The sequence below is a fragment of the Pseudopipra pipra genome, chromosome 8 (assembly GCF_036250125.1).
Source record: "Pseudopipra pipra isolate bDixPip1 chromosome 8, bDixPip1.hap1, whole genome shotgun sequence".
Lineage (NCBI taxonomy): Eukaryota > Metazoa > Chordata > Aves > Passeriformes > Pipridae > Pseudopipra > Pseudopipra pipra.
In genome coordinates, this window is record NC_087556.1 from 978,561 (window position 1) to 1,001,975 (window position 23,415).

A 23,415-nucleotide genomic window follows, 5' to 3' on the forward strand; every position below is an offset into this window, starting at 1 on the left:
AGGGTGGTCAGGCCTTGGCAGGGGCTGCCCAGGGAGGTTTGGAGTCCCTATTCCAAGGAAGGACCAGACATGGCACTCAGTGCTCTGGGCTGGGGGACAAGGTGGGCACTGGGCACAAGGTGGACTCGATGGTCTGGGAGATCTTTTCCAGCCTGACTGATTCTGTGATCCCACAAACTGACCAGAGCAATTAATTAACTATTTAGTCCAGTGGCATTCTTTTTTGTATGCTTCTGTCAGACCGGGTTTGGGCTTGGATGGCCAAAAAAGGCCATAATAACTAAGTGCTGACAGCACAAAGCTCAGCAGTGACCCAGCAGAGAGAACAAGTCAGAGGTGGGCTGAGGTTTAACAGGGAGGACATTATCAGTGGAGACAGGGAGAGATTAACACTCCCCACTGTGGCACTGCCTCGGTCACAGCACGGGCACCCACAGCCACACCCACCCACGGGCAGGATGGCAGGGAAGCGCGGCTGGGGTGGTGCACAGTGGTACAAAGAGGGCACTGAGATGGGTGCAAACTGGACATGAGTGAACATGGGCTGGACACGAGGAAGATTCTCATCTGGGCAGGGCAGCCTTGGGAACAGTCTTCCAGCAGTCCATGACCCAGCTGGCCTCAAGATAAGCTTGGCAAGATAAACTTCAAGATTGACTTCCTCGGTGAGAGGGAGGAGGTGGTTTGCCTGCCACTGATGGGAGATCCTGAGCTTGGTGAGACAGGATGCTTTTGGTCCTGTGCTCTGTTCTCCTACTCTGCTTCCAGCCAGAGGTTCAAGCCTGCTTTTATGACCAAGCTTCTTGCCCAAGACAACAGGGCTGTTGTAGTGACAATGCCAACAGCATGACTTCCCCTGGCCAGGGCCATCCATCCTCTGCAAAAAAGAGGGACAGAGGAGCTCTGAAAGAGCTTCAGAAAAACTCAGTGTCAGGAGTTGGCATGAAACAAATCCAACTGTATCACGCTGCATTCAAAGCCACATCTTGTTAAATCATTCAGGGTGAAGAACTGGAAAGGGGGGCAGTTTGCCAAGTTATTCAGCAGATGTACAGTCATGGCTGGCCAGCAGCTTTCTAAAATTACAGCAGGCATCTAAGACAGATTTTCTTCATGACCAAGGCACCTTTTTAGGTGATTCAGTAAACAAAATGTTGTCTGGTAACGTTTCTCCTAATCCTAAGGCAGAAAATCATCCTTGTGTTACCGCTTTTCAAATCCTTCTACATTTTTTATTGCTGCTCAGAGTTTTTATTTTCTTTTAAAAAGTGTTGATCATCCACATTACCCTTAGAAAAACCAAGGCCATGTTAACTTTTATCTGACAATGGATGTAAGAAGCCGTTTTATAGATATTTATTTTAAGAACTTTATAGGCAATTTAAATGCCATTCAACATTTCTTTCTTATCTGGACTAGTTAACTTTGCCACTTTATTTTTTCCACAGGAGGTAACAACTCACTGCTGGCTCACTTTTCTTCTCTGTGTGCTCTTGTTTTGTGAAGCTTACCTTTCATCTCCTCTAGATCTGAGAGATGGTGAGGCATTAGGAAGCCAAAGAAATTACTGTACTTGCTAATGCCCTCACACAAGAGGAGAAGCAAATATCAAAATGAACTTCTAATCCCTTCGGTGTTAAGATGAAGACAGGTGCTTGTTCTGTCCTCCCCAAAGTCTGCAGCCATGCCAAAAGTACATCGTGGTTATGGTAGCAAGGGCAGTCCAGACCAGTTGTCACAGAATCCCCGAATCATTCAGGTTGGAAAAGCCCTCCCAGCCCATGGAGTCCCCCCTGTGCCCGATGCCCACCTTGTCCCCCAGCCCAGAGCACTGAGTGCCACGGCCAGGCCTTCCTGGGACACCTCCAGGGATGGGCACTCCAAACCTCCCTGGGCAGCCCCTGCCAAGGCCTCACCACCCTTTCCAGCAACAAATTCCTCCCTCTCCTCCTGTCCCTTGTTCCCTGGCAGCAGAGCCCGACCCCCCCCCGGCTCCCCCCTCCTGGCAGGGACTTGCAGAGCCAGAAGGTCCCCCCTGAGCCTCCTTTTCTCCAGGCTGAGCCCCCCCAGCTCCCTCAGCCCCTCCTGCTGCTCCAGCCCCTTCCCCAGCTCCGTTCCCTTCCCTGCACACGCTCCAGCCCCTCCGGGTCTCTCCTGTTGAGGGCCCAGAACTGGGCCCAGCCCTCGTGGTCCCTCAGCGGTGCCAGCACAGGGACGGGCACTGCCCTGGGGCTGTGCCCACACCATGGCTGGCACAGCCCAGGGGCCCTTGGCCTTCTTGCCCCCCTGGGCACACCCGGGCTCCTGTCCGGCCGCTGTCACCAGCACCCCCAGGGCCTTTCCCAGCTTTGCAGCCCCTCTGCCCCAGCCTGGAGCTGCAGGGGTTGGTGTGACCCAAGGGCAGGACCCGGCACTGGGCCTTGTTGTCCCTCAGCCCAGGGATCCAGCCTGTCCAGCTCCCTCTGCAGAGCCTTCCTGCCCTCCAAAGGTCAACACTCCCACCCAACTTGGTGTTGCCTGCACACTCACTGAGGGTGCAGCCAATAAATCTCACACTCAAACTGACTGAAATCTGTTCTCTGTGCTCACAGTCTGTTTAGTTCTGGCCCTTACATATCGAGCTGGTTTTATGTTTTCCAGGCAGTGTGGGTTGCAAACAAAGCATATAATCCACGAATGCTTTTGGAAAGGTTTTTCTCCACCCAAAGCCAGGCTGAGACTGGTGGCAAACAGAGCTTTGCAGAGGAAAGATGTTGTTTTGCTCTGCAGCTTTGCCCAGAGCTCAGCTGATCCTGCCTGTTTCCGAGCACAGATTTGTATAACAGGAATGAAGGGGCACGTCAGTCATCGGGCTCTTTCTTTTAGCACCGTTAGCAGTTACAGCACAAAAGGCAAATGAACAGAAAGAGGCATTCAGCTGGGGTTAGCTGAGTCTTAGTCTTTTGTCTGGAAAATCCTTAACTTCCCCATTGAAGTCTGGAGTAACAAATTAAAAACTTTTGTCTGCTTGCCCCTCCAAATCAGTGCGTGTCAGCAACACTTTGAGCTTGGATAAAGGCAAAGAGAGCTGTGGGCTGGGTTTACCATTCATTAAGGTAAATTCATTTACTCTTCTTTATACAGGGTTGAAAAGTGCTGCCCACTACGACAACAGTGCTCGGGGCATGGGCCTGGAGAGAGGGAGGCTGGAGAAACAATGCTGCCATGTCCTGCTCTGGGAATGCCTTTGAGTCTCGTGTGGAAAGCAGAGAGCTATGAAAATCATCAGTGGGCTGGGCTGTTCAGGAGCCTTGAAGTCAGACTTTAGAGTTTCATAAGCAGCAGAGTCTCTTTTTCAATCAGTGCTTTTATGACTGGGGAAACAGTGCTTGGTAGAACAGAGCTCTTATTTCTCTTGGCTTCCCTGACACTTGCTCTGATTGAATGTCTGTTTCTTTCACTCCTGTCAGGATAAAATCTTTTCTTTTTGGCAGATTTCCCTCCTTGGAATTCACCTCTGCAATTGATATGTTAACAGTGCAGGGCTGTGTATTGATTTTGTAAAACCTTTTACTTAAAATGCCAGGATAATAATTTACTTTGCTTGTCATTGGATCCCCTTTTGCTCAGGCACTGACTGCACTTCTTTAGCTGTGGATGTGAAATAAGCCTCATTGAAATTTGGCCAGATCTGAGCTGTAGCATTAGTTGTACAATGTGTTAGTACCCAAACCCATCATTTGGGAAGTTTCCATACCTTTCCTCCATAATGTGCTGTTACACACGTTCACTGCATTAACACATGTACCTTTGAGGGGTGGAAATGTTCTCCAGGAGACCCACAACCAGTGACTGTCGAATGAATTCACTTGTGAACTCATTTTGTGTAAAAGGGAGTCTTATAACCATTTATCATCTTGAAAGGAATTCCTTAACCATTATGGAAAACAGCCACCTACAATTATCACTCAGTAATTTAAAATGCCAGTTGCTTTCCTTTCTGACACAGAAAGTATATGTCTATGCATGCAGTAAAGGTATTTAATAATCACATGCTGCATTAACAGGATAGGAAAATTAATCCTATCCAATATAAAAGTATAAATATCATTAGCTGAATCGAGATGAACGTGACATTCCCGGTGAGTGAGTCTATTTTTGGGAAATCATGGGGTTGGAATAAGATTAAAATAAAAAAGAGGTGACACTTGGCTCTTCTTGCTAACTGTAAAATATTCCCTCTTCCACGGAGAGGTTGCAGCTTGTTCTTTTCATAAAACCTCTGGTTTAGCTTCCCTATAATTTCAGCCTGAGAAACTCCAGCTAAACTTTGGGGCTGAAGCAGATCATCTGACTACAAGCAGTGTAGTGACAGGACAAGGGAGGATGGACTCAAACTAAAGGAGAGCAGGTCTAGATTGGATATCAGGAATAAATTCCTCCCTGTGAGGGTGGGGAGGCCCTGGCACAGGTTGCCCAGAGAAGCTGTGGCTGCCCCTGGATCCCTGGAAGTGTCCAAGGCCAGGCTGGACGGGGCTTGGAGCAACCTGGGCTAGTGGGAGGTGTCCCTGCCCATGGCAAGGGGTGGAACCAGATGATCTTTAGGGTTCTTTCCAACCCAAACCATCCCAGATTCTGTGATTCTGTGACACAGACGTTGCCTGGTTTTGCACGTTTACAAAACAGCTCGTTTGAAACAGTGGCTTGTGCCACCCTTACAAACCCCCTGAGCTCCAGGACTGTTCAGATGTTTCACGAGGTAAAAATCTCTCAGTTGGACATAGCCAAAGCTGTTGTTTATCTCATGGAATATTTTAGAAGTCAATCTGTTCCTTCTGTTGTCGGTGTATTTTTACTCCGACTTAAATAGACACAGAACAAAACACTTGTGGTCTGTGTGTTTAATGGTCTGTGTGTTTAAAGATCCTGCCTGGGCTCTTTTGTTCCGACCAAAGCTGCTGATGGCAGCCCAAATATCCTTTTGCAGTTCCTGTAGCCATCATAAATCTTCCTGCTATTGACCAAGTGTGTTCTTCCGAGCTGTTTATTTAATAAGGATCAACGGTGTCTGCATCTGAAACCATCGCGCCGTTACGGTTTCGAGCTCCTCCGTAACTGTGCACAAGGAAAACACGCTTTGCAAAAGCTTTGATTATGGCAGCCAGGGCTGGAGATCTCCCCTTGGAGGTTTTCTCTCCCCAGCTGAAAGCACTGTGTGTTTGACTCCTGAGTGCACAGTGGCATTTGGCTGCCGAGGCAGGCAGAGCCAGGGAGCCCATTACAGCACGCGGTCGGAACAAGGGCTAATTCATCACCGAGAACAACTTGGGGCTGACACGGAAAGTCAGCGCTTCTTCAGGCACAGGGGAGCCAGCTAATTCTTCCAAGACCTTAGAGCACGTTATTTTTAGCTGGAAGTAACCACGGGCTGCTGAGCACGAAGAGGACCTGTGAGAAGGTCTCGCTGCAGCAGCTCTGTGCTCCGTGTCCGCCGGCAGAGCCGGCAGGGCCTTCGCATCTGACTCCCTGTGGCCATTCCTGTACGGACCACACACGCTTGGGTCACCCAAAGGAGAGGAACAGTCCTTTCTAAATGCCCCTTTTCAAAGGATTTAGGGACAAACAAACAAAAGGAGGTATTGCTTGAGGCAGAAAGGAGTCAGCAAAATTGCTTCAGTTTGCTCTGTGCTCTCCATGGAGATGGTAATGGTGTCCACATACAGCTCTGGTCTCCAAAGGCAGGAGGAAGGGATCTAGAAAGGAATGCTAAGCTGTTTTCTAAAGGATATATAAGAGGTTACTGGGAGAGTCCAGAAAGAGCCGAGGGCAGCTGGACCCATGATGACAGAGCTGGTACTGGAGTCCTTGTACTCAACTCAAAGGCACAGCAGAGGAGCCCTCAAAACTGTGTGGTCACCACCAAGAGAAAGACTGAGTTAAGGGCCACTTTTCCAAAGGAGATGAACTAAGACTGACCTGGGTGGGATGGCTGAGTGCTATTGTGACTAGGAGACCTCAGAGGAGTGCCCAGCCACACATGAACCCAATGATCTTCCCAAACCGACAGCTCCAGGACAAACTGCAGTTAAGTAAGAGATTTATCTCGAAGTGTCTGATCTTTTCAGTGGTAAAAAGTGGCTCTGGGGCACAGAGGAGTGAAACCAGTGTGGTAGGAGCTGCATCCTTGGAGCACGGCTGTGGCCTGAGCATTGGGCAGAGAAGGATACAGGGACCATCTCAGACAACATCCAAGAAAGGCTTCAAGTGGCAGCAAAAGGAAAGAAATGACAGGTCAAGCTCCCAGCCAGGCTTCCTATCCAGGGCAAGGAAATCTTTGCAATGGTGAATTTGGCTCTCTGAATCACAGCCCTTTGCTGAGCTCAGCCACACTGGTTGCAGAACCACCCCCAGGGCACAGAGATAAGAAAGCTGTTGTCACGTCAGGATTAGTGGGGTTTAAAATAAGCCGGAGAAGGGCCTTTATAAGGGAACAAACCCAGTGCAGCAGTGTCCCTGCTCTCAGTTCCAGCCCCAGGGACTGTTCCCTGCCTTGCCCTTGTCCCCTGTGAGACATCACGTCTTCTACAGGTCAGTAAAAGATGTGCAGGTGTTAATCCAGGCTGTCCCCAGGTTCTTCTGCTGTGAGATCGAGCTAAAGATCCCAGTACATGCCATTCACTTAAGAGTTGGACTCGATGATCCTTGTGGGTCCCTTCCAGCTCAGAACGCTCTGTGATTCTGGCAGGAGGCAAACCCACCTGTGCTCACCTTGACTGGGGAGAAGGAGAAGGGATCAGCAAATCAGAGGCAGGACTTGGCCCACTGACGTGTTTGGATACAGCAGGTAGCAGGGCTTAGGTGGAGAAAAATGTTCTTTAATCAGCATCTTTTACTTTATCTCAATTAACTGTGTTATGCTAATACAGTGTTACTGATTAAAGACCCTAAGCTCCCCTTTAATAGTCCTGAATTACTGTCAGGCTAATGAGATTTCCATTTCTAAACGTCCTGTGCCTGCCATCCAAATCACATCTGCATTCATGTACATGCCCAACACGAATTATTCTCCCAACATTTACATCAAACATCCTTCCTGCATCAAAAACACTCAGTTGGAAACAGCTTTCCCCTGGTTTAGAGCTCAGCTCAGGACTATTATTATCAGCCCTGTGTTGTTACTGCTGTGTGTTTAAGTGGGTGTTGAAGGACATGTGCAACACTTGGTGCACAGGGCTGAGCTCTGAGGGACAGGAGGTGACACTGGATGAGCCATTTTATTAATCATGTCTAATATCTCCTTCTTGCACCAAGTACAGTAATGATATCACACCCAGCCATGGTTAAGCATCACATTGCTGTTTCTAGCCAGGACAGAGGCAACAGACAACAGCAGTGTCACCACAAAAGTGAGGGCAGCAAAGAAAAAGATTGCCAGGATGTCTGACAGGGAAGCCACCGCCCTGGTCACGGTGTTTGGTACAGCCAGGTGACAATCCCAGCTCTGGATCTGAACCTCAGCACAGCCCATCCAGTGAGAGCTTGGTTTAGGATGAGGCTGCTGTGTTGACCTGAGCTTTAGATGACCTCTTGTGATGCCACCTCCATGAATACACTCAGCTCAGCCTGCCAGGTTACCCGGTGGCACAGCAGCCTCCAGGAGGAATCCCCTGCCTCAGCCAACTCGATTTTATTCAGATTTAATTTTGTTCCAACTCCCTCGTTCCAAATCAGGAGCAAAATTTTTTTGCTATGATTTATGATGTATTAAATGTTAAAAAGATATCATTAATGACATTTAAGCCTTTCCTAGCTGTAAGGTAGCCTAAAATTAGGTCCAAGCTAACGCAGTTTCAAGGAAACCTCCTGCGCTGTGATCTCAGATACCAGCAAGAGGCCAAACACGTTACACATCCTCTTTTATGGTCTCACAGTATTAGCCCAATTTGCAGAACAAACACATTCAACCCTCAGCCCCTGTGCTGTGACCCATGGATAACCCAGCTAATAGGATTGACACGTCTGACCAGCGGGCACAAAACTCCTGCGGAATGTGACGGGAGCGGCTCCGCCTCCCGCGTCCTTCCCGCAAACCCTCTGCCAGCGCCTCCTCTGAAAGGCACTCGCAGCCCAAGCCAGGGGGGCCTGAGCCCCAGTAATGCCTGAACCACCCCCAGGACCAAGGAGCTCTGAGGTGCCTTTTTTTTGCTTTAGCAAAGGTGTAAATGACTTTTTTTTACACTGATAACTTGTGCAGCCACCCTGAAGGCTCCACGGAGTGAGGAAGTTGTATCCTTATGTTTTATACAGTTTGTACTATTTTGCAGTTCTCCTCAAGTAATGTATGTGAGCTCCACTTGGATTTTGGTGTTAAACTTCCAAGTTACCAACATTTGCCATCAAAATGAGAACCTCAGCATGAGGTTCTCTCCTTCTTTCCTTTCTTCCTAAAGGCAGCATTAGATTATGGTATCTAGAGGCTATTACAGGGAAAACTGTACAAGCACTGAAGCTGGAATGTTTGATCCTTGTCCTCACACGAAGAAACTGGTGGCCTATAGATTTCTCTGATTTTGTATCTTTATCACGCTGGTAAGAGGATTTCTATCTGTTTTATGAGAATCTGGGGTTTCCCTGAAAGGTATGAGGGGATCCAGACAGAGATTTTATTCTGTTTTAAAGACAGAGTCACAGAATAGCCAGAGTTGGGAGGGATCCACAAGGATCATCCACTCCAACTCCTGGCCCTGCACAATCCCAACAATCCCACCTTGTCCCTGAGAGTGTTGTCCAAATGCTACTGGAGCTCTGGCAGCCTTGGGGCTGTGCCCACTGCCCTGGGGAGTCTGGTCAGTGCCCAACCACCCTCTGGGGGAAGAACCTTTTCCTAATAACATGTCCTTGATTCCCCTGGACTGCTGCATGACAGCAGTGGGGTTGGGAAGGGGGCTCCAGAGATCTCCACTCCAGGGCAAGACTACTGCCTGCACTCAGTCAGGACAGCCATATTATTATTATTATTATTGTTATTATTGTTATTGTTGTTATTATTATTATTATAAAAGGAAGCTTGATTTATAGTCCTTATTCTAATCTGAGGAATAGAGCTGGCATAGTGACAAAGGACACAAATCACTAAGCAGCTTTAGGCACTGAGTTGAACATGATAACTACTAAACCCACTCAGTAGAAGCTCATGCTGATATTAGTCCCATTATCAGAGCTGCAGTCACTGGGATCAGGAATTAGGTTTTAAAATACAGAGTTTTTTCTTCCTTTAGGCTGGCTTGAAAGGCAACTGCTGCCCCTACAGGGAAAACTGAGAAAATCCAGCCTAGGAAAGAAACTTGTGCCCTCCCCGGGTGCCAGCACCAGAGGAGGACAAAATCCCCAAACCATTTGGCAATGGCAGTTCCCAGAACCATGTGAGGTGAAGGACAAATACAGGGTGTGACCTGAAAAGGCCTCTGGACTCAGCTCGAGAGCTGTCACTGGGTGACATCTCTGGGCTCAGCACAGACCACACAGAGCTTGAGTAGGAGCCTCCACGTGTCCTTTGGCTCCTGCTGCTTGGACGCTGTGGAGGTGACATTGTCTGGAGCTCAGTGGCCTGGCACAGGGGGACAGCCCTGGACCTGTGCACAGCTTCACTCCAGGCAGGCTTTCCTGGTGACTTGAAGATGATCTGGGGGCATCACCCTGTTTTCCAACTTGACATGAGGTGGGTGGCAGGTTAAGCGGGGAGCACATCCTCCTGCTCCACACCAGGAAGGCCACAGCTGGATACTGGGACCAGTTTGGGGCTCCAAGGGATCTCCAAAGCCTAGGGACATCCTGGCAAGGTGGGTGGCAGCCAGGGCAAGCAAGGACAGACTGCGGGAGCTGGGCTTCCTCAACCAGAGGAGGAGGCAAAGGGGGATCCAGTGGCACCTCCTTCTGCCCAAAGACATCTCGGAGACGTTGGGGATGGACTCTGCTTGGAGGGGCACAGTGTGAGCCCCTGAGGCTCTGGCACAGCTGCAGCAGCTGGAAACAGCAGCTGGTCCCAAGGAAACAGCCCATCCCCACCAGGATCCCCATCCCTGGGATGTCACCACTCACTCCAGCACAGCCACCAGGGACCTGCTGCAGCTGGGAGCGGGGATGGAGCAGAGACCCCCGCCCCAAGGTACCTCAGCCTGTAATGGCACATCTGGGGACATCAGTGTCCAGGTGACCATCTTCAGGACTTGCTGGAGAGTGGAGAGCTCCATGCTGGCTGAGAACTAGTCCTAGCAGTTGGATTCAGAGAATTCCTGAAAGGCTATAGTAGGATGGGGCAGGGACTTCACTGCTGCTGCCTCTGTGAAGCACCCAGCTCCCACTCGTCTTCTTACAACAGAACTGCTACACCCTTTGCTGCAAGAAATCTGCCTCTTCCCAGCCTCTGCCACACTGCTAACTCAGCCTGGAGCACTTACAAAGCCATTGCCTCCCGTCCTCCCAGGATTTTAGCATGCTGCTTGGAGAATAAACCTGCTGGCAAAGTGAATGCGAGGCAATCTTCCCTTTTGAAAGCTGGCAGCTCACCGGGGCTCCCCGAGTCACTGCAGAGACACAGCACAGGTGAAACCCCACCCTGGTGCTGCTGATTTCCCAGAGCAGGCTTTTCTCCTTCTTCTAACTCCTGCCTGGAGAGGTAACTGAGCTTTAACAATTCCATAATTAATGTCTCCTGGGCTGCTGGACCTGCCTGAGCAGGCAGGCACCGTCTGCAGGGAGGGGGAGGATGTGGCAATGCCGGCTTGGAGTGGGTCGGCTCCGCTCCAGGATCACCCGGGCCCTGCTAGTGCGTGTGTGGGCCTGCAAAACCCTTTTGGGGATAAGCACAGGTTTTCCAAGGAAAAAGGCACACAGAGACACGCAGCACAGCAACAATCCACACCCACCTTTACGTTTATTTATTTACAGTTCATGTCAGGGGTGGGAGAAAAAGCTTTTGGAACGAGCAGCACTGGCACGGTGGGAAAAATCAAGGGCTGCAGCATGTGAGGTGCAGTTCCTATAGGAGTTTCCAAGCAAATCAGATCCAAACTCATACCACAGCATGCAGGAGGACAGAGATAATGACCCTGTCGAGCTGCTGGTGTAACACTGCTGTCCCTGTCCCCTTGTGCTGCTCGAGACCCTGCAACAGGGAGAGGGTGGCACTCCAACAGCCGTGCTCCTCCCTGTTGGGAGGGATGGAAAGCACGTGCTGGTGTTAAAAAACATTGTTCAAATCAATCTGCTCCATAAACAGGTGCTGGGGACTGTCCTGAGGAGTTTTGACAGGGCTCCTTGGAAGAGGAGGCAGCACGGAGTGTTGGAGCCAACGGTGATGGAGAAAAGGAGGTGAGGGGTACAAAAAGCCCGGGAGCCACCATTTCCAGGAGACACACCACTTTCTGGAAAGAAAACGGCTTTTTTCCCTAAGAAGCACAGCAAACCCTGTTAGCAGTGAGACACTGCACTTCCAACAGGGATCCTCTGGGCAAGGCAGTGACAGCCTGTGCCTCTGGGAATCCCACTGGTCCTATAGTGAGAACTGTTGGCTTGTTTTCCCCTTGGAATTGTCTTTGCTTCCTTCTTTTACCACACCTCTTTTTCATTTTACTCTCTTCTTAAGTGGGGAAATGGTTTTTGCCCTCCCTCTGTTAAGAGCTTCTCGTTTGACTTCCAACTTTGACGCATTTTCCCCCAAGACACGTGCTATTTTAATCAGGAGCAATCAGCCATTAAAACTGGATTAATTAAAGAAATGAGTTTATGCATTTTCCCAATGATCTGAACAGGAGGAAAACTCGACAACCCTGCATTTATAATGCTGTCTGTCTGCAACAGATCACTGGCTGATACTGCTGATCTGAGAGGATGACATCACCTCCCCATTAATCACTGCTTGAATAATAAAGAAGCTGGACTGGAATCTCCTCCATCCTTTGGAAACAGGTATTTTGGTCTCTTTTCCCATTTATGTTGCAGCTAAGACCCCTGCTCTGCAGCTCTTTAAAGCCATGGCACGTGGATTCAATGTGCCCTTTGCTTGACTCCATTCACCAGGTATTTAATTCTTATTTTTCACTCTGCTGCCACGTTCTTAACACCACTTGCCACCATCAGGGGCCAGGGACAAAGCCCTGTGGGGCTGCACCAGTTTGGAGCGACCTTTATCGCTGTTTCTATTTCTAAGGCTTTTAAAACCCCGTCAAACATCAGGGCTGGTGTAAAATCACCAACTAAATAATGTCACGTGGGGTCAAAATGACACCAAGATGGCATCCCAAAGGCACCGAGCTGACAGTGCCATTTGGTGTTTAATGGTGGCATGGATGAAGGCACTAAATAAATTATAGAACCCACAAAAATGGTGTCATCTGGTGTCATAAACATCATCAGTGAGGCAAGGATGTCATCAAGTGATGGTGTCAATGACTGGGTACAGTCATGGCTGCACTGAGACAGGTACCTACGGTGAGCGTGGTAAGATGCTTACTGGGATTTTATTTAAGTTAGTTTAATATTAGTTCATTAATAAAGTATCGGTGTGCTAATAGCCAATGTATCCTTTCTAAACAAAAACATCTCTTCAAGTGCAAAATCATTAATTTATGAATTATTGATCAATGCCTAATGATGGTGATCTATGAGCATTTTACTGTTGATCCATTCACACGTTCATTGATTTTGATTAATTGATTTAATCAAACACTATCAGTGTGGCTCATCCTCTCCCCCTCCCCTTCTTGCAGGAAGTCCCTGAAATGATATTTATAAAATCATGGAATCATTTGGGTTGGAACAGACCTTAAAGCCCATCCAACCCACCCCCTGCCATGGGCAGGGACACCTTCCACTAGCCCAGGTTGCTCCAAGCCCCATCCAACCTGGCCTTGGTGCTGGCACACTCGTGGCATCTCCCCCGCCCTCGGTGCTTGGGGACTGGTTGTAGCCAGGCAGGAAAGGTTGTTTTCAGGGAGAGAAGTGGCTCAGCAGGATTAAGCCCAGGCAGCAGCCCAGGACAGCTATTTCTAAGCCTCTTGGATGGCCCTTTGTCATTCCCAGCAGAGAGGTCAGGCTCCCTGGGAATCAATTTGCACAGACTTCAGGTTCATATTATTTGTTGGAAAATGCCCATAGTGGGGGAACAACCCCAGAAAGGGGGGATTTATTGTACCATTACCCCGGGGGGAGCGTCAGCAACATTAATCCTATTAGAGCATTAGGAAGATGGGATGGCAGGAAACGACAGTCAGAGAGAAAACAGAGCCCTGCTGAAAAGCAGGAACCCTGCTAGGAACATCCATGGCTGGATGGCATCACACAGGGGGAGCAAATGGAAAGATAAATGGGGATTGGGATTGCCAGTCCCCCAAAGGCTCCACTGCCCCAAGCCTTTTGTGGCTGGGTGGATGCTCAGCACCTGGGGGGAGGCGAGCTGGCCCAATTCCCTATTCCTAAACCCTTCCTGGTGCAACTAGACTCCTGGAAGCCAGCCTGGTCAACTTGGGAAAAACCAGAACCGAGCTGGTATTAAACCTACTCAGAAATAAATAAACCCTTCTTCAGGGAGGAGAGAATTGAAGCCATCAGTGCCTGGACTGTCTTAAGCCACAACCCCAAAAAAGAGATGAAGTGACTGAACTGAAAACAATGTGGCAACGAAAGTGAGGGGGAGGAAAGGACCCGCTGGGACTGGGGCAGGAGAGGAGTCACTGGCAAGCTGCGATGGGGATACATGTGGGGTTTGGCCTCTGGAATCTCGTGGTTAAAGCAATATTTGGTAGCTCAGAGGGTTCACAAGGTGCTTTCTTGTGCTATGGGAGAAGATCACGGAGTTCTGGCTCTGGTCCAGTCCAAAGCTCCTCTTCCTGCATGGTTGGCTCAGCACTGCCCAGAAGTTGGGTGACCCAACTGGGCACCTGCATTTCTCACTCATTTCCATGATGACTTCCAGGAGATGCCAAGCAAAGAGTGGGAAAATAGTGGCCAATACCATGCTCAGACTCTGGTTTCCTTCTCAGATGGAAAAGACACGTTTATGTTTAGCCCATGAGTGCTGTGCTCAGACAACCAGGGGGAAAAACACACTGCAAACGATTTGCTGGGAAGAAAAGTCCAGTGCAGTCTTCTCCAAAGCCATCCTCTTCCACCTGCATTTCCCTTCCCAGCTACTAAGCAGTTTGCACAGGGTGAAAGCCGTGCCTGGATCCTGAGGTCAAACAAAACTCCTCCCCTTCTCATCAGCCCCGATGAAAAACTGTGATGAGCTGCAGGTCGTGGCAGATCTCAAAATAATAACTTTCCCTCTGTTTTATTACAGAGCATTTTCCCTCAGAATGGCTCAACTGCCTTTTAAGAAGGCGCAGGATTTGACAGCTCCTTACAGAGGGCCATTGTGTTTCACCTGTTCCAGTGCATAAATCACTACTTATTCAAGCTTGACTCTTAATTTTGCTTGGGTAATGTCTGTAATCACTTGTTGATCAGGATAAGTCATGAGGGTTTTTTTCAGATATTTTATGTTTACATGCCAAGATCAGCAAAAACTGTCTCCTGCCCGATGTTGCTGTAACACTCTGGTACATCCAGTCCCTCCCATGTGTGTTTTCATCCTCCCATGCCTGGGAGAGGGGTAGCTGGATGTGTAGCTCTGTTATCTCCGGGATCTGCTGGCGAGGAACCACATTGGTGAGATAACGAGTGAAATAGGGGAAAACTTTTAATCAAAACTTAGGGATCTTCCCACGCTGGGGAACAGCCCTGCAGGAAACCAGGCTCAGCACATGCAGGAATCCCTCTGTGGGCACCACAAAATACCTTTCTGCAGGGAAAAAAGCCACTGGTTTACTTTTTTTGTATTACAGGTTACAATTTGTGAATGCAAGGTTTGAAATAGGATGTGTTAGTGTCCATGGAACAAAAGTTGAACCTCTTTCTACCTGGAGATGGTGACACTCAGAGGTTGCTCCCAAGCTAAACTGTCCAGTGATTTTTATGTTAACTAGGATTTTATTAATAACAGCTGACTTCTCACATCTCCAGAGCTCTCGATGTTGTGATGAAGAAGGTAAACAAAAGCGTCTGCAAAGTGAAATAAAGGCAGATATTAGAGTTTGCTCCAACACTGTACACTCTGGACTCATGGATCTCAGGGCTGGATGTGCTCGCCCCAACCCTGTATCCCAAGGGAATGGTTTCTTGTGCCAGCATGGAGCATACCTCACCTCCTGAAGGAGGAGGCCCAGCTCTGCCAGGATCACAGAATCAAAGAATAAATCAAATGGTTTGGGTTGGAAGGCACATTAAAGCTCATCTTGTTCCAATCCCACCCCTGCCATGGGCAGGGACACCTCCCACTAGCCCAGGTTGCTCCAAGCCCAGTCCAACCTGGCCTTGGACACTTCCAGGGATCCAGGGGCAGCCACAGCTTCTCTGGGCAACCTGTGCCAGGGCCTCCCCACCCTCACAGGGAAGAGAGTCCTCCTAATATCCAATGTGAACCTGCTCTCACTACATGCCCTTGTAAAAAGTCCCTCTCTATCTTTCTTGTAGGCTCCCTTCAGGTACTGGAAAGATGCCAGTCGGATTTAGGAGGTGAACTTCTCACACCCTCCTATGCCACAGCTGCTCTGATTAAGCCACACTGATGCTGGAATTTAATGTTTTAGGGGGGCTACATACGCTCAGAAAGGTTCAAGGTGCCTTCTCTGAGGACACACCTGGGTGCCCAGTTCTGGGCCCTCAACAGGAGAGACCCGGAGGGGCTGGAGCGTGTGCAGGGAAGGGAACGGAGCTGGGAAGGGGCTGGAGCAGCAGGAGCAGCTGAGGGAGCTGGGGGAGCTCAGCCTGGAGAAAAGGAGGCTCAGGGGGGACCTTCTGGCTCTGCAAGTCCCTGACAGGAGGGGGGAGCCGGGGGGGGTCGGGCTCTGCTGCCAGGGAACAAGGGACAGGAGGAGAGGGAACGGCCTCAGGCTGTGCCAGGGGAGGCTCAGGTTGGCCAGGAGGAGGAATTTGTTGCTGGAAAGGGTGGTGAGGCCTTGTCAGGGGCTGCCCAGGGAGGTTTGGAGTGCCCATCCCTGGAGGTGTCCCAGGAAGGCCTGGCCGTGGCACTCAGTGCTCTGGGCTGGGGGACAAGGGGGGCATCGGGCACAGGGGGGATCCATGGGCTGGGATCTGATTCTGTGATCCTGTCAAACAGTAGTTTCCACACCGAGGAGCGGCCTTTCCCTGGGTGCCCCAAGCTTTAAGGAGCAGCGCGGGGGGGATAAATCCCTTTGGGAACGCGGTTTTTTGGGCGCAGCGCTCCCGCCAGCAACTGACGAGACACAAGATGGCGGCGGGGATGACACGGCGGTCACGTGGCGCGCGGTGCCGCCCGCCCCGCCCGCGGCCGCCGCACGGGACACGGGGCACGGGATACGGGATACGGGATACGGGACACGGGACACGGGACACGGGGCTGGAGCCGCCCGGGGAGCCGCCCGCACGGCAGCCGCACCCACCCGCACCGAGCCGCGGCTCCGCACGGTGAGTGAGCAGCGAGGCAGCGGCCTCAGCCCGAGCGCGGGGCCGGCGGAGCGGCCGGCGCAGGCCCGGGGGTGGCGGCGGGACGGGGCGGCGGGGACGGCGGGGACGGGCCGCTGCCCGAGGGCAGGACGCGTCCCGGGGGGCTCCGGCCCCGCAGCCCGGCGGCGGCCCCCGCAGCCCCGGGGAGTGCGAGGGGAGCTCCGGCCCCGCAGCCCCGGCGGCTCCGGCGGCGCTCCGGTCCGCTCGGCGGGGCTGGTGGAGCTCCGGTCTCCGCGGCCCGGGGGCATCTGAGCCCCTCGGCCTCCGGGGGGACTGGGAAGCTGCGGTCTGCTCAGCCCTGGGGGGCTCTGGGACCCCCAGCTCGGGGGCTGAAGCCGATCCTAGAGGAGCTCTGGGACCCCCAACTCGGGGACTGCAGCCGATCCCGGGGGAGCTTTGGGACCCCCAGCCTGGGGCTGCAGCTCTGGGGAGCTCTGGGACCCCCAACTCGGGGGCTGCAGCCGATCCTAGAGGAGCTCTGGGACCCCCAACTCGGGGGCTGCAGCCGATCCCAGGGGAGCTCTGGGACCCCCAGCTCGGGGACTGCAGCCGATCCCGGGGGAGCTCTGGGACCCCCAGCCTGGGGCTGCAGCCGATCCCGGGGGAGCTCTGGGACCCCCAGCCTGGGGCTGCAGCCGATCCTAGCGGAGCTCTGGGACCCCCAGCTCGGGGGCTGCAGCCTGTCCTGGGGGAAGTCAGGGCTCCTCAGCCTGGGGGGCTGCAGCCCCCTCAGCCCCTGGACCCAGGAGGGGCTCTGGTCCTCTCAGCCCCAGTGCCTGGTTGGGTCTGTCCCCTCCTTCCCAGGGTGTTGGAGGGAGCGATCTGGTCCTCCCTGCTCTGGAGGCTCTGAGGGGACATGTGGTCCCCTCGGGTGGCAGTGGGGGTCCCCCTCAGCCTGGGGGACCACGGGACCCCCTCTTCAGCCCCGGGGCTCCTGTCCCTCTGCTCCCTGGGGTGCGAAGGCGCGATGCTCCCTGCTCCAAAAAAAAGCTGGAAGCATCCACTGGAGCCGGGAGCAGATCCATCCCATGCCTACGCCTGTGAGGGCCATGGAGGCAACATTGGGGCTGAGGTTTGTGGGGTGGCAGTGGGGACACGCCTGGGGGCAAAGAGGCTGGGAGGCAGAACGGGGCTGAGAAGGAGAGACCTCGCCATCACGGGCACCCTGGCAGGCGGGTGTGCTCCCTGTGTGCTTGTGGAATGGCTTTGCCCATTGCCTGGCTGCAGTATTTGGATTTTTCGGGGTGTATAACGCATGTGGCCGTCTTTGTACTGTGTTCCTCCTGGAGGCCCTGTTTTGATCAAGGCTTCTAATTTATTCTGTCTTGTGTGAAAACCTCATTAAAGAGTGCCTCGGTGCCTCCAGGCGCCATAAGTACGCGAAGCAAGGATGGAAAGAGAGAGAAAAAGAGTATTATTTGTAAAAAAAAAAAAGGGAGCTCTGCCACACTGCCGTGGTGCTGCGGGAGCTTGCTGATGCAGGCAGCCTCTGGAAGCAGAGCAGCAACGGGATGTGGGTGAACGTCCTCGTGCCACTTGGGTTGGTGGCAGCGTCGGTGCGTCGTGGAGCGAGGGCGCGTTCTGTAGCCATTCCTTCAGACTCCGTTCTCCTGCTTCAGGGCCACGTGGATGGAAGTGGTTTCTGTTGGATTCCGTGCCCGCCTGTGAACCAGTCCAAAGTCCAGATGTGACACCTGTCAGCTGAAATCAGTGCTGCTGTGGGTCTCGGTGGATTTGGGCTTGGCTGTGTTTTTTTGGGGAGCGGATGTTGCATTGGAGTCGCATTCTGGTTTATTTCCAGTAGTATTTTGTCGGGGTTGGAATTGCTTCAGCTTTGTGATGTTGTTTAGAGTTGGGAAAGAGAGCGCAAATCTCCCCAGCTGGTGGCAAACAACAAATAATGGCTACTTTTACAATATGGGTAATAAACCCCCTTTGAATCCGGAGAGATTGCCTTGATTTTCCGAGTTTGGGCATGTGGAGCAGAACTAAATTCAGCTCAGACACCTTTAAACTGTGTTTGTGATCTGTGCAACAAGCTGTGATTCCCGAATCGTTTATCACGCTTCTTTCGCCTTCCACAGTATCAACCTGCAGACAACATGTCTGCACATGTTAATTAGCTTTTAATGTGACACTTACACATTGAGTAAATCCAAGTAGGTGGATCCTTTTCAGGACTTGGAGGTATTAATGGAAATTATTTGGACTACTCGGAGGTAACGGTTAAAAGGCAGTGGTTTGTTATATACCTGCTCTCAATGTATCTCTTAACACTTGCCAAACTTGAATGGGTGCTGCTTTTAATTAAATAATTAGTGAGCTCTGCTCAACTGAACATGTGGAGGGAGAACACACTCACCGTGGGTGATGGCAACTGAAAAATTCTTCCCTGTCTTCTGGTTGCTCAGCGTTGGTTAATTGGTGCACTAAATATGGGTGGCCTGGGAGTTACTCAGATTTAACAGCAATTTCAGCCTGGCCGTAAGGAATGGCTGTGGAATTGAAGGCTTTCTAACTGGGGCAGCAGGACATCCTGTAAAAAACCAAAAAATGCTCAAAAATAATCCAGACCCTTGTTCGGGAAGGGCCTGTTTGAGTTAAAAAATAAATCCTTATGGCACCATCAAAACCCCCAAACTTGCACTAGGGTTTGAGGGCTGGTTCTGTTGGACATGGCATGAGGTCCCTCTCTCCCAGCGTGGTTTGCAGGGACACGTGTAGGGCAGGAAGGATTTTTAAGGCTACTCAGCAAGGTAGGTCCAAACTGTTCTTTGCTGAAGTAGAGCAGAGCAGCCGAATGCTATTTTAGTCATAATTCAAGTGCGACACATCAAACCCAACCGCACTGCTCTGAAGTAGAGGTGAGCTTAAAATGAGCTCAGAAACCCGAGGTTTGAGAGGTTTTCTTGGAATCTCATGGTCACGGCCTGAGCTCCCGCATACTGTCAGTGTTTTCCCAGGGGTTTTGGTGTGGGCGGAGGATTGGTTTGCTCCCAGGACACCAGCACACAGAGGCAGCCCTTTGGAGGGCTGGTGTGGTGCACGACTCCTGTGCTGGGGATTGGAAACTCCGGCTTTTCATACAGCTTGAATTCCCAAAGTGTGTGGCATCATTAAGTTAATTATTAAGTCCCGTCCTCCCCCATCCCCAAAATGCTGGGGGAAATGCAGAAGACTGAGGAAGGTCTGAAACCTACTGGCTTTTCTTGGGATGCTTTCACCTAAATATTTTTTATTATTTTGAAAATCTGCTTATCAGAGGCAGTGTTTGGTGCAGGTTGCTTGGGCTTGGTTTTCATGGATCAAAGGAACATCCATCTTAATAAGCTACTAAGTGTAACTGTGTAGTTGGGGCTTGGAGCAACCTGGTCTAGTGGAGGGTGGCCCTGCCTCTGGCAGGGGTTTGGAACGAGATGGTCTTTAAGGTCCCCTCGAACCCAAACCATTCTGGGATTCTGTGGTGTAAACATCTTTAAAATGTTTGTCCGTATTGTTTCTGGTCTTATCAAACATGTTAATGTAGTTGAGGGGGGAAAATCCCCCAAAGTACTGCACGAGCTTTGTTCTGATAATATTTGGTCAAGAGCTGATAAGAGAAAGTCTTAATTTTGGAGACTGTAAGATGTCTCTTAAAGAAATGCAGCTTTTAAAATGTAGTTACTGCCGTTGCTGCTCTTTACAGCTCACTAATGCAAAGCAGAGAAGCAAGACTCGAGTGGAACAGAACATGTCCTGTTGATGCTTCCTTGGTGTGCTCTGGTATCCAATTACCCATCTGTAATCAAAGAAAAACACTAATAAATCTTGATTGGGAAAGCATCTTCCCTAGGTTTTGCTTGTGCTAATTCACTTAGATTTAAATGAACAACAACAACAAATCTCCCCCTGCTTAACCAGGACTCTAAAGCTGTTTTTCTCTCTGACTTCCCAGCGTGGTCTGCTTTCTGTCTCCCTGATTTTGAAGCTCTTTGGAGGTAGCTTGCTTTATTTAAATGGAATTAAGGCGAAGCTTATTGCCACTTGGAAAAAAAAAAAAAAAGGACTTCAAGGAATCCCTGAAGTCCAGTAGCTTTGGGTTCTTCTTTGGAGGAAAACCGGCAGCTTTCTTCCCAAGCTGGCCGAGACACAGCCCCACTTGTTTGCTCCCAGCCATAGCTGTGTTGTGGTGGATCCGGAGAGGAAAGCTTTTGCAGCCTCTATTTAAGAAGGATTTTTAATAGCTGTCATCTCCTCCTGTCCACTGCAGCCTACTCCTTTAATTTCCTTGACTGAAAAAGAGCATCACAATTTGGAGTGCCTTACGATGTCCCTTGCTGGTCCATTAGTGTGTTAGCTTAGCTCGGTGTGTGTTGAATGCCACTAAATGTCACTTGCAAATTTAATGCTGGGAGCGCTGAGATTTGCGCTAATTGAATTTAAAGTCTTTATACTTGAATTTGTTGAAATGGCAGATCCAGACAATTGAAATGTGTATGAGCTGCTGCGAAGCTGCTCTTGGAAGTGACTCCAGCAGTGCATTTGTGAAGATGCGTGGGGACACCCTGAGCAGACAGATCAGGGTTTGATGGGGTTTTACGGTCCAATTCTGTATTACAATGTGGTGACAGCTGGCAAAATCCATTAGGTTGAAACTCTTAACGCTTGGCGTCTGCTCAGGGTCATTGTTGACGCTAATTTAACCTTAAATACTTCTGTAAAAATGGTAAAGATTATGGAGCCTCTCAGTTCAATTTAAATATCTTCTTCTCCAGGCAGAGTTTTAGGAGAAAGGTTAATTGTTTGGGCTCTTGGTCTTAATTGTCTGTGGGTCTGACTTCTGAGGTTTTTAATCACGAAATTAGCACCTTTAGCACCTGAGGGTTTGTTTTCTGAGGGGTTTTGTTTGGGGTGTTTTTTGTCTGCTTGGCTTTTTTTGTTTGTTTTGTTTCGTTTTGTTTTTAGAGGGCAGTCCGCACAAAACCTGTGGCATTTAACACTTCTTTATTCTTTAACTTCGGCCAAATACCCAAGGATTGAACAGACACGGAAACAGGAGACCCTACTGCAAACAGGAGACCCTACTGTGGTGCTTTTTGAGAGGTAGAATGTTAACGAAATTACCCTTCATTGGAAAAGGAGTCGCAAAGGTTGTTCCTGGGCTTTCCAAGCAGTGTAAATCTGTGCCTCCCTAGATAGCACAGTGCTTTTAAGGAGTTTGTCTTGAAACACTTCCATTAAATCTCTTGATACCACGCTTTGACCTTCTGCCACTGAGCTGGCGTTTCATACGGGCTTCTGGCATGAGCTCTCCTGCCACTTTCAAGTAAAAATTTATCAGGCATTGAAAAGTTTGACTCTGCAGTCGAGCACTGTGCCAAGCTGTAAAAGCCCTATTTGTACACAAAATGGATTTTTGCTTGCCAGGAGGGCCGGGGGAGCGCTTCAGTAACTGCAGGAATGGCTGGGAATCTACATACTAATGAAACAGCTCCATCGAAATCCAGCTGGAGCTCTCAGGTCTGTACTTTGTCTTCCTTGAGCCCCTGCTCTTCTGCGGGGAGTTTTACACAGTCAGGTTATATTGCTCTGGAAAACCTGGTCGGGGGAAGTTAATTTAAAACTATTTGAAAGGCTTAAAAATGGCTCCTGCTGTTCCCATGATGAAAAAGACCTTGAAGGCGCCTCGAGGGCGATTGCTGCAGAAATACCTGCTTGGCCATGCGGCTCCCAGAGCTCCCTGCTCACCCACAGAGTCACTCCCAGGGCCTTCAGGGCTGTGAGACACAGAAGCTGTGGCTGCCCCTGGATCCCTGGAAGTGTCCAAGGCCAGGTTGGACGGGGCTTGGAGCAACCTGGGCTAGTGGGAGGTGTTGGAACTGGATGAGCTTTAAGGTCCCTTCCAACCCAACCCATCCTGGGATTCTGTGGTGCCTCAGGGCTCCAGACCTGCTTGCTTTAACTGGGAGTGAAATTCCAGCGCCAGTGGGTGGTTGGGGAGCTCAGGGTGAGCTTTGGAGAGTGTGAAGTGCCAGTGGTCCGTAGACATCGAGTGTCTGGGGAATACAAGGGCTCAGGTTGGGAGTTTGGGGGTGCTGAGCAGAGGCAGGGGGGTAGGTGACATTCAAAGCACCACTGTGAACAAGGCAGGAACAGAGGGGAAAGGGTGAATGCAGGCATGGGAAGATCCCTCCTAAATGACTTGACAGAACACGTTGTTCTCTTTCCACGGGTGCTCTCGGGGTGCCAGGATACGTATTTAATGGCACCATGGTTTTATGGAGACTCTGGGCGCTGGGAGAAGCTCGTGTTTGCCAAAAGCAAACTAATGGGCTGGGGCTTCTCATCTACTCTCCATGAAACACTGCAAAAGCCTTTTTTTCGCAGTAATGAGCAATTAGCCGCAAATTAACAAACTCCTTGTCAGACACCGCCTTTGTTTTTGTGCTGTGCAATTTCCTATTTCAGTTTTTCTGCCTTTCAAAACGTAAATAGATGGGTTATCAAAGGACATTTTAAACACAAAAGCAGGGCCCAAAGAACGTTTATCACAAGGGGATAATTTGAGTTCTGATAGTTTGTTCAGAATTTTTTGGGGGAATACTGGCAAGAAGAGGAGTGTCTGTGCTGAGGAGACACAGCCCCATCTAGCCACGTGTCCTGCATCCAAGCATTGTGATGTTTTTGAGAGGGAATGCCAGAGTTCAACCATGAATTCAGGAAGCATAAGTGGCTCTGAGAATACCAGTGGAGACAACAATCACAGCCCAATTTATGTTAACTCCTGCTCAGAGCAGAGCGAACCTCAAAGGAACAGCAGGTTTTTCAGGGTTCCCTTGGGGTTTGAAACTCTCCAAGGAAGGAAATGTGTTG

General features: G+C 50.4%; 1 protein-coding gene and 2 long non-coding RNA genes across 5 annotated transcripts in view; 2 read left to right on the forward strand and 1 right to left on the reverse strand.

Annotated features, from left to right (window-relative positions):
• The first annotated feature begins 9,462 nt into the window (after positions 1 to 9,462).
• LOC135417748 (uncharacterized) lies at positions 9,463 to 12,550 on the forward strand. The gene is made up of 2 exons (XR_010432189.1): positions 9,463 to 11,349; positions 11,839 to 12,550. It is a non-coding gene; the product is annotated as an uncharacterized LOC135417748 (long non-coding RNA).
• A 2,148-nt stretch (positions 12,551 to 14,698) lies between these two features.
• On the reverse strand, positions 14,699 to 16,221 carry LOC135417750 (uncharacterized). Its single transcript, XR_010432191.1, has 2 exons — positions 15,217 to 16,221; positions 14,699 to 15,078 (listed from the first exon to the last, which is right to left on the reverse strand). It is a non-coding gene; the product is annotated as an uncharacterized LOC135417750 (long non-coding RNA).
• Positions 16,222 to 16,389: 168 nt separating this feature from the next.
• SGMS1 (sphingomyelin synthase 1) overlaps positions 16,390 to 23,415 on the forward strand; it is an 86,944-nt gene continuing 79,918 nt past the window's right edge. For all 3 annotated transcript variants that reach the window (XM_064662159.1, XM_064662160.1, XM_064662162.1), the window contains exon 1: positions 16,390 to 16,524. The gene's annotated coding sequence lies outside the window, so the exon portion shown is untranslated. The remainder of the gene's footprint in view (positions 16,525 to 23,415) is intronic.